Raw genomic sequence first — 10940 nt, forward strand, 5'->3', positions numbered from 1 at the left:
TGTTTTGGTCCAAGTAATTTCTAAGTGCAAGGTTGGCAGAATCAATGACCATTTTACTATCTTTTCAAGCTTGTCATTTCTCTGATTGACTGAGAGTCCCGTGTGAGTGACAAAGACAAACCCACTGATGCCCAGCTGAGTGACACCAACTATGCAGGGCTTTCAAAGGTCATTCGAGGCTCCTTGGACTGTTAGGGATCCTGGAAACAGAACAGCCTATATGGAAGGTTTGGCACTTTCAAACGTTTGCATTTGTTTCATTGCCGTTTTATACAAACCCGTTTCCACACAGAATAAGGCAAGAAAAAAAAATTCATTCCAAGGATTAAATATACCTGACAGTTACTCACTCCAAAGCCTTTATAAGTTCTTTTAAACTACACCCTCTTTGCAGATATTAGCATCTTTAACAGATTGTTTATCCATAACTTCATAGATAAGTATCCCTATTAATCTCGTATCATAAATATACAGATGCACATCATATATGTATATATTTTCTAATACTTGTAAGTTTTGCAATTTACTTTGCTAAAAAGGTGAATTTATATGCAAACATATTCCTCTTAAATAATCCTATTTTCTGTACAGGACATATTTTGCAGCCATACCCTGCACAACTTCAACTCGCATCATAAAACTCTTCCTAACGAGATAACACAAACAGAACTTTTGTTGCTCTGGAAAATTCTAAGTAATGTATAAATATCTTCAAAATTGTACTAAAATGTGTCACATGCTACCAAGACCTGTCAGCAGAACTTCAGCTGAGGAGGGTAAAGAGGGATGAGAATTACAAAGTACCAATACAAACTTCACCACCATATCATCACCCAAAACAGTGTAATACTTCAGAGACACGGTTCTCTTATCCAGATCTTAAACTACAAGATCAGCAATGGTGGCTCTGATGAGAGGTTAGGTGGAAGTGAACTCAAAGAGAAGAACATTTTGCTGCAGCCTGCCCCATCCCCACTCACCTCTGCCCATGAAAACTCCCAGGGTAATCTACAGCTAACTTTGTACTACACTTTCCATCATGAACCTGTTTTCTGATGCTTATAATCTGTAAAATGTTTTGGATTCCATTTTATCTACTGAGCGTGGAGCCCAAGGTGACTCAGCCACAGGCACAATGTAAAATGCACGAACAGCAAAGCCTGGGTGAGAGAATCCTACAGGAATACTGCCTGCACAAACTGTATGTCCCGGTGAGCAAGGAGAGGTGACTCCCATCGAGTTATTGCATAAAAGGTTACTGACACCTTTTTGGAAGTGGCTCAGTTATTCCAGCGGAGATCCATGGATAAACTCTGGGGGTCACTTCAGGTGCTGGACCCAGGGCAGATGGCTGTGGTGGGATTAGATTTAGGCAGCTCCTCACAACCTTGTCTTGCCTGAGCACCAACTCTCCCAAGCCTGTGTCTCTGAACAGGATTTATAGGGGACCTCTGTACCTCAGACTTCAGCATCAATGTGCTCAGTTGGTACATGCATAAATCTTCTACTGGTGTGACCCTACAAGTCTGCCCCTACAGAAACGAGATTAAAACAGCTCAATGCTGCATTGTGCTCCTCCCTCCATCTGCCACTGTGTTCTGTATAAAGCTTCCCATATTGCTTGTACAGCAACTGCATGTGTGATTCCTACATGAGGTAAATCATGCTAATTACAGTTTCAGCTGATCATTACATGTATGGTCCTACTCTTCTAACCACAAAACTTGAAGTGTTCAGGTCTGAGTTGCACTGAATATTTACAGCTATAACTACCTATAACAGAAGCCTCTAAATATATGTGGTGAAGTAAAATCTCAGATTTCTTGAATTTGGCAAACTGGGGTTAATCTCATTTCCATTCTGTAAAATGTGATTTGCAGGGAAGTAGTTGTAGCAGGATGTTCTGCCTGGACTCCTCTCTGAGGAGGAGTCTGGAAAGCAAAGGGGTCCCTTCTGCACCCCACGACTCAGAAGGCTTCTTGAATAAACTTTTTCTGAAGCTCCCATTCTGCCCATGGCAAATTCCTGTTCTGCCCACAACAATAGTAAAAATCTAAGATTCTGCAGTGACAGGATTTTTTAACTGATACAAAATACTTAATTTCCAAACAGGTCAACAGAAGTATTAACCTGCCTTTCTCATTGGGAACTGTTTTGGATTCCACAAGGCACTAACTGTCCCCTTGGGAGGACAGAATGGCCATACAGGGCTTACCTAGTGCCTCATCTGAGTGGCCAAGCAAGAGAATCATGATGGATGCATTTGATTTATTAGAAGACATGTAATTCAACCAAAAATCTGGTACCTGTATTAAAAGTCACAATAAGTTATGACTGTGAGGAGTTGGAGATCTTCAGAAAACATTAATTTATGTGTTTTCTAACTCTTTTGAATTTTTACTGACTCAAAGGGAACTCAGTGTCTTGCCTTACTGTGATAGAAAGGGTTGTCAGGATGTGGTCACTTCTTACACATTTCATTCAACTCTTTATTAATACTAAATAGTAATAATAAATATTCCTCTTATTCCTCCTAAATATTCCTCTTACTGTGCGCAGTACAAGATTTGAATGCAGGGCAATAAATAATACATGGATCCACAGACTGAATTACATGGATTAGCAGAAAAAATAGTTTTAAAAACCCCTTCATTTAGATAGTGATGTATATCAATGGTACTGAATGAGAAACAAAACCTATGTTAGAAACATTTATCCTGTGTCATGGAAAGCCTAATCAAAATTCATACAGACAAAAGAGTAGATTTTTAAATCCATTAACTCTGACATATCTGATTTTGCCATCTTACCATTTTTAAATATTTATGCAATTCATTTGACATTCAAAGACACTTTCTAAGCCATGAAACAAAATTTGCTAGTTTGACCTGACCTAGATAGCTTAGTAATTTTACTTTGGGAGCACTTCCACTACCGCTGATGCAAATAATCACGGGCATAGTTAGACAGAATTATGCTTGGAAATGCTGTGTTAGACAGCAAAATGGTATTTCAGGACTGAGTTTTCTGAAAATCCATTTCTCTGGCAGCAGTGACAGGGAACCACACTGACACCATCTGCATTAGCAATTTACATTCCTTGCAATGTGCTTCCCCCCATACAAACCCTAGCAACTGCATGATCAGTGTGATACAACATGCTCTCCACACACCAAATTTTAAGTTTAGGTCTGATGCCAAAAGGCAGCAAATCAGAGGATCTGTGCCGGTAATTCTGCTCCTGTTTCAACCAAACTGAGGGACTAGCAGAAATGCCTACATTTGGAACAGCAGCAGAGTCAAGACCACAAACTCTCCCTGAAGAGGATAATTGAAATGGCAAAAGACATCCATAGAGCAAAGTGACCCATCTGAGAGATGATATTCCTGTAAAGGGTCTACCCAAATTCCTCACTTAGGCAAGGGCCTACATGCCAAATACTCTCTGTCCCTTTAGCATATGAAGACTGGTTTCAACTAGCATGAAAAAAAAAAAAAAACACTAGGAAAACATTATGCAAGTTGCACTAGAAATAGTTAAGACACGATAATATATGTGCTGAGGAGATGCACAGGATTTTTCTTTTTTTAAGGAGACAAAACATACAAAATTCCATGTGATGAAACGTCAGTCAGTAAGGTGGCATTAATATCCAAACATACAGTTATTAACCTGCTGGGCAAAATAAAACAAATAAGCAAGGCATCTTAAGTCAAAGAGGTAGAAAACCAGGAGGCTCAGAGACAAATCTAGCTATCTAAAATCTCAGTATCAGAAAGATTTATGACATGAACTGTGAGATAAGCAGGATAGTCCTTGAAGCATTAAGTTTTGTAGGACTCTTGCATAGGAAAAGCCACATGTAAGAGGTAAAAAGCTGGAAAGCAGCTCTGGAGCAATTCAGGACTTCTGCAGAGGTCCTTAGCTTCTACACAACTCTGTTAACAGCTGTAACACAGCTCTGCTCTCCCAAGTAGTCCAGGTTTCCTACTTGTATTTTTTATCCATGCTAGCTCTCCTACAGCCTTTCTGAAATAAAGAGAAACTGCTTATCCTGGACAATCAACATGGACAAGTCTTGAAGGCTGAAACGAAGAATAATCCCTCCAGGCGTTAGGATCAAAACCAGCCCCTTTTGCTTTAGAGTCTGCGAAGGAATAACATCTGGGAGCCTGGGCTATAAACCAGGTCATGGGACATGGGGAAGAGGAGAGATGGCTGAGTGGGACAGACTGGCTGAGGTACCCAGAGGCTGAAAAAAAACAGCTGGTGACCAATTAAATCAGGAAGACATAAAAGGTGTTAGCCAGCATTATGCCATATAGGTAGTCACAGAAAGATGGTCATCAGACATGTACATGAAAAGGATTAAGAAGCTGAGTCAGGGCAGGGAAATTAATTTTCCTTAGCATATGAAGAAACTGACGATTCCTTCTGCAGCCAAAGCAGCTGCAAAAGATCCAGCTCCTTTTTGAATGCCCCATCACAGCAGGCAAACACCTCCACTTCTATTTCCCTTACAGGCACGTGTGCCTTTTGCAAGCACACAGCATTTCTCAGTAACAGATGCCTTTTTTTACCATTTCAACTACTCTGGAAAACCTGTGTACATTTTTTTGTGCGTCCATTTTCTGCTTTTGTATCCTAATTGTGTCCAGCACATTTCTCTGAGCAGCGTGACGTGGGGCATTGTTAGTTTCTCATTCACGTTAGCATTTGGCTTCCTTTATTTCTGCAGGTTGCAGCCAGGAAACTGGAAAATGGGCCACAGGAAACCTGGCCTCCTACATCTGTCCCAGTTTGTAATAGCAGCTCTGGTTTTATTTTTCTAAGTGTCTCAGGTTCATTTTAACCCTTGAGGTGACTGCTGCAATACCATGTGCAAGAATGTGACTGTTTTGCCGTTATTTTTTAACCACCATTTCTCAGTACTAGAAATGGAGGTTTTTACTTAACTAAATTAATTTTAAAGTCTATTAATACTTAGAAAATAAACAGTTACATGAGTTTTTTTTTAAAAAAAACCTCTTGCTGGAAATTACCAAAACAATTCTGGATATAAATTCCATGCTAAAAGAAGTATAAACAGAGAAAAATATGAAATAAGGCAGTGTCTATATACATCCTAAACACAGTTCTAAAGTGAATGTCCATAGGAAACGTTGAAGAGCTTATAAATCCTCTAGGACAATTTTTCTATTTTACATATTAGTTTCCATAAAAAATTTAAATACACTTGTTTTTCATTGAATTACAGAAGGAAGAGTGTCGATCAACAAAAGAAACTTTCCTAAAATAATTTAAAAATTAGTCAGCCATAACGTTTTTCACTGAAAATTCATCTGCGTAACTATGACTATATCATGAGAGGTTAAGGACAATTGCCAAATCTGCCCAAATGTTTGCTCATAATTATTTGAAAGAAAAAGCTGAGTCAGTCCTAACACTTTATTTCTCAACAGAGATGCTTCAAGGGTGATAAATAGGATGTGGTTGGTGAGGAGTTAGTGATTCTGCCAGGAGAGAGAAAAAACAAATATTAATTTGTTTATTCAGAAAGTTTTCAAATATCTTCAAAGGAGTTCTTACTACTAATTTAATTTGGCTTGAAAAAAATAAGCTCTCAACTAAATATGCAAATATACCTGGTTTCATCTGATGCAGAACTTCCTCTATTAAAGGCAGTAAATCAAACTTGTGGTGCAATCCATACCCAGGACTCTTTAGGGAACTGACTGTGTGTATGATACAGAATGCTGGTAGTTTTTCCACATCCAGCAACCAGGACATTTCCTGTCAGAGCATCCTCCAAGTCCTTTCATTGTGTTGAAACTGCAAAAACTTTCTAAATCAGGACTTCCTCCTATTATATTTTAGAGGCGTCTTTCTGGGAAATGCAGATTCAAGTGAAAAAAAAAAAAAAAGGGAATTCCTGCAGCACCACCCAGTGGAAACCTTAGAGAAAGCCATAGGGGTGCCCCAAAGCACAAGTTCCGATTTACTGCAAAACTACAGTAATATTGCCACACAAACACAGACTGGTTTAAGGATGTTCCAGAAAAACACAGACGGTTTTGCTGGACAATCTACTTAACAGAGCCATGAGTCATACAAGGTATGACTACTCTGTTACTCTGGCATAACAGTGGCCATTTTACTTTAAATTCTAATTTAAAAGATTATTTACACTAAAAATTTACAAGATCTCCTTCTCAAGCAAGATTATCCACTGTTATGGCCCAGCACGTTAAAAAAAAATAAACACACTCCTGTGGCTAAGGGCAACACAAAAGAGACAGCACCAAGATCTCGCAGAGTATTAAGGGATAACATCAAGTTCCACCACAGAGATGAAAGCACTCACACATTTGTCCAGTAACTCTTCAAGTAGGTGCATTTGGTAATACAATGTTTGCAGTTTTTAATTTTTTTACCTAAGTCAAAGAAAAGCAGAGGCAGATGTCCAAAGAAAGAAAATTCTGTAATCCCCAGACTAATACAACAAAGGACTGGTTGCCTGCCAAGCAGAGGTGTGATGACATCGCCTCTACAACACGAGTGTTTTCACATTTTCTGTAAGGATGCAGTTCAAGAAACAGTTTTTATCCCACTGGAGTAAAAGCCCTTAGCAGGAAGGGAAATGGCTAGTTGCTTCCCTGTGAAGGCTTAAAAAATAACCTGCTCAATTATTTCTAAAGCTAGCCATAAACAAAACTACATAAATCTGTAATGGCTCCAGCCCTTCACCTTGGGACAGACATAAAATGAGCGCAGACTCCTCACACTACTTTCTGTCTGCTCATGTGGCGTACATCTGTGGCATGCTGGCAACATGCTACACTGCAATCTGAGGGACTCCTGTTTTCAAAACCAGTCCTATATGTTTATTTTTCCCATATGACTTCCTCTTATATTTTTGTCGGCATCAGTAGGACGCAGATGATGATTACCTGACCGTCCTATGTAAAATTCCTGATGTTCTCAGAGCTGAAGAGAGCAGAGGTTCTGACCTCTAGGAACAGTGGCAATTCTGAAAGTTTACTTAATATATCAAACAATGATTACTCCCAAATGTAAATGCTTTATCTGTACTCCCCTCTTTAAATGAAGTATTAAAATTTTCAATTTTGCAACAACAAACCAAATGCTGCGTAACTTGTGTAGTGGCTCTAATGTGTTAAATTGTATACTATCACTATCTGCTGTCTCAAATGCAGCTTTAATACATTTCATATTCAGATGTTTAAACTAATCTTCCCCTTGACACTGATTTTTCCTAGACCAAAATTCAGACCAAAAAAATCAGGTCTTTTTCATACTGTGAGCAGAGCAGAACCTGGCCAAAAGGACAGGAAACAGTCCTTGGAGTTCTGTTAAGAAAAACCAAGGTGGCTGGCAATTTTCATGAAACCTGAAGCACAGCAAGATCATCATAGGTTAGGTAATCAGACTTGCCTTACCATGCAAACTGGATTTTCAGAATGTGCTGGATTAGCAAAATGAGCCATTGAACTACTACATAACATTCAGGCTTACCTGCATATTGTCGTGTTGCAAGGGAAGTCAGTTATAGCATTATACCAAAAGTGGCATAACACAGTACAGTAGATGATAACCTACAAATATGGAATCATTTTACCTGGACAGTTTCTTCCCAAAACATTAGCTCTCTTGAAGTAGGTTTTGGAGCACAAACCAGAGTTTAAGTTCCTCAGCTATAAAAAATCAGCAAATAGTCAAAGCACTAGTCAAGGTCTGTATTTTTATTATCTTATAGTAAAAATATAAATTAAGAATTATTCTTAAACCTAAAAAATCTCAAAGATCTCCCATTCTTCTCAATGCTAATCAAGTTCTGATAAGTGTGTTTATCATGCACTAAGCTAAACCAAAACCCAACTAAAATGCTTTAATCTTCTGACATAATTCACTTGCCTACTACACCACCAAGGACATGCAGGCCATACCTACATGTTTCACCTAACTTCGTTCCTTAAACCCTGGAATACCTCACAGAATGTATCATAGACTACATGAGATTTCAGCCAGGAGGAGACCTGGTTGTCACTCCCCTGTACTGTGTCCTGTGTGCTTAAACTAATTCCAAAAGCTACTGCAAACTAGGAATGAGAGACAAATGAGACACTATTTCAATGATTCCAGCAAACTTTGCTGTGTACAGAGTGCTCAGACTGAACATGTTTAGAAGTGACATCAATGTGCCAACTGGTTTGTCAATGTCTCTGCTGCTCAGGATACCTAACAGCCATCGTTTTGACTTGTATCCTGAATTCTGTACTGCACATTTAAATAAAATGCTCTCTATTACCTCTCCTCAACTTGGATGAGACTGCACAGTCAGCATTTTTGTGCCCTGCTCCCAGGGAATCAAACTGCTCTGCTCTATAAGGGGTTTTATCAGAGCCCCAGCACTGAAGGGGCAGAACTGAAGGAGTGTTGCAGTCATGCTTTCTATGCCAGCCCTATTCCACACTCACAGTTTGCTAAACTGACCACACACACCACTTGCTCTGAGTCTGCTCTGAGTCACCAGACTTCACAGAGGTCTACATCCAGAATCTAAACCCACATTCCCATCTCAGCTATGTTCGTGTAGCTTGGAAGAAAATCCCTGAAGGTAGTCAACTTTCTTCAGATTTCACTAACTGAGCTGCAAAGGGAATTTGTTCTTATTTTCTAAATGCTTTTTAAAGATTGTTTCTTCATATGCATTACTGTTAACTGCTGGGAAGAGATAATGGTGGTACTTTAGTCTATAAACTTTTTGTTTGTGCTGTATTGTGACTTGATACAGCCAAGGCCACAATATAAACATTTACCACAATATAAACATTTAAAAGCATATACCACAATATAAACATTTAAAAACAATAACAGACATTAGCATCCTTCTGAAAAAGCCTAAACTGACACACATCTGATCAATTTTCATTTAAAAAAAAAACAACAAAAACCAATAAATATACAGAGACATAGTAAAGAGGTGCTGTCACCACATTAGAGGCAAATGGATGTGGAATAGAAATCTGTTTTCCAGATGAACTATCAGCTGTGTTGCAAAATAAGGATGGGAAACTTATAGGAGGACATTTGATTAAAAACATTTAGATTCTTTAGATGAAGGATATAATCCAAGTCTTCTCTTTTGTGTCCAACTGCAAAAGCATGTTTTACACAAACATTTTTGCTTGTTCACTAATGTTTCTAGAAAAAGACCCATCGTGTAAAATAGTATTAATGGGACTTAGGACTTAATACTTAGATTAGAGCCTAGAAAGCTTTTACCAATTTTGCATGACTGGTAATTATCATAAAAATTACATATTTTTTATTATATAATTTAATAACAGTGAAAAATAAAAGACACGTAATGTGTAAGACATGAGTTTTCCCCTCATAGTACTTCAAATGGTCTTCAAGTTAGGAGCCACAGGATAAGAAAATTGTATGCTTTAAAGCTCAAAAATCTAAGACGGGATTGCCTGCAAAAGAGCCACAACACATTAACATGTAGTGAACTCGTATTTGCAAAGATCGTCCAAGTTATTTTCTGAATCTTCAAATATTGGGTAGTAAATTGGTGAGCAGAGACACAGAAATGACTGAAATGACTCTCTGAGACGGGTCTGGGGGAAGCAATGGAATGGGCAGTATCATTCAAACACTCAGTACATCCTGCCACTGCAAAATTAAGAGCTGTGGAAGACTAGGAGGACCCTTCACAGAGCAAGCAAGAGCCACCACAGTGCCTTAGTAACATTTAACATGCAGCTAGTCTCAGTGCATTAACAGAAGTGCTGACACACTCAAAAGTAAATACATGCCTAAGTGCTTTTAAAAGATCAAAACAAAGTAAGCTTGTGGCTTCCTACAGAGACTCTTGTCCTGAAGATCCTGAGCAGTACCCAAATGCACAGATGTAGACAGATCACATGCTACAGTCTTCAGAAACCTTTCTTTACTTATAGCTGATTGATATTTATCTTGAAAGTCCATAGGTGTCGTTTCTATAACTGTCATCATACAGCAGAACGATTTTCAACACTTGGCCCATTGCACGTGGGGGTCAGTGGACCTTCCTCCTGACAGTGAGGCAGAAGCACTGAAGCACCACTGCTGTGGGCACAACTGCTCAGAAATAATCACAGATCCACAGAAACGGGAAGGACAATCCCCACTGCTGTAGACAATCACAGCCCAAAATCAGACATGGTGATGAGAACTCCATAACAGCAAAGAAAACCCTATAATTTTCAGCTGAGTGGTACCTGCCTAGGGCATGGCAAAATTGACCTCCTATATTCTTAACTGCAATATAACTTTAAAATATTACTTAAATATTTAGTTGTCTGGTATAATATAAGATACTGCCTCAGAATTGCACCTATCAAGCAGATTGACAGCTCCAGGGTACATTTTGGTGGTGCAAAAAAAAAAACTACCACAGTATTCATAAAATGCAGAACTGACTTTTATTAGCTGGCATTGAATCAGCTGGCAAGTAGTGCTTTTGTGATATTTTTGTATCAATGCTTATTGGCAGGTGTTTTCTTTAGTTCTTGCATTTAGAAAAGCAGCAAGTCTCTCTCCTTCAAAGAGCTTTAGAATTAAAATCCTCTCTTAACAACAAACCCTTAAGAACCTCAAATTTGATATAATTACTGGCACATAAAATCACAATGCATTAGTTTTAAGGACAAAGATGAATTTCTTTTTGTGAAGTGCACAGATGAGAGGCACTTTGTGCTTCATCTGCTTTGTTTCCATCCGTGCAGCCTTGTACTTTGTGGTACAGTGAGCTGGACATCCTGTGCCTACACCTTAACATTCTCCTCAAAATCATGACTAAATCTTTAATCACTCATTATTCAACAAAATACTTCAACATGAAAACAGACATATTCAGTCTTTCAAGAGC

The sequence above is a fragment of the Cinclus cinclus genome, chromosome 4 (genome assembly GCF_963662255.1).
Source record: "Cinclus cinclus chromosome 4, bCinCin1.1, whole genome shotgun sequence".
In the NCBI taxonomy this organism is placed as follows: domain Eukaryota; kingdom Metazoa; phylum Chordata; class Aves; order Passeriformes; family Cinclidae; genus Cinclus; species Cinclus cinclus.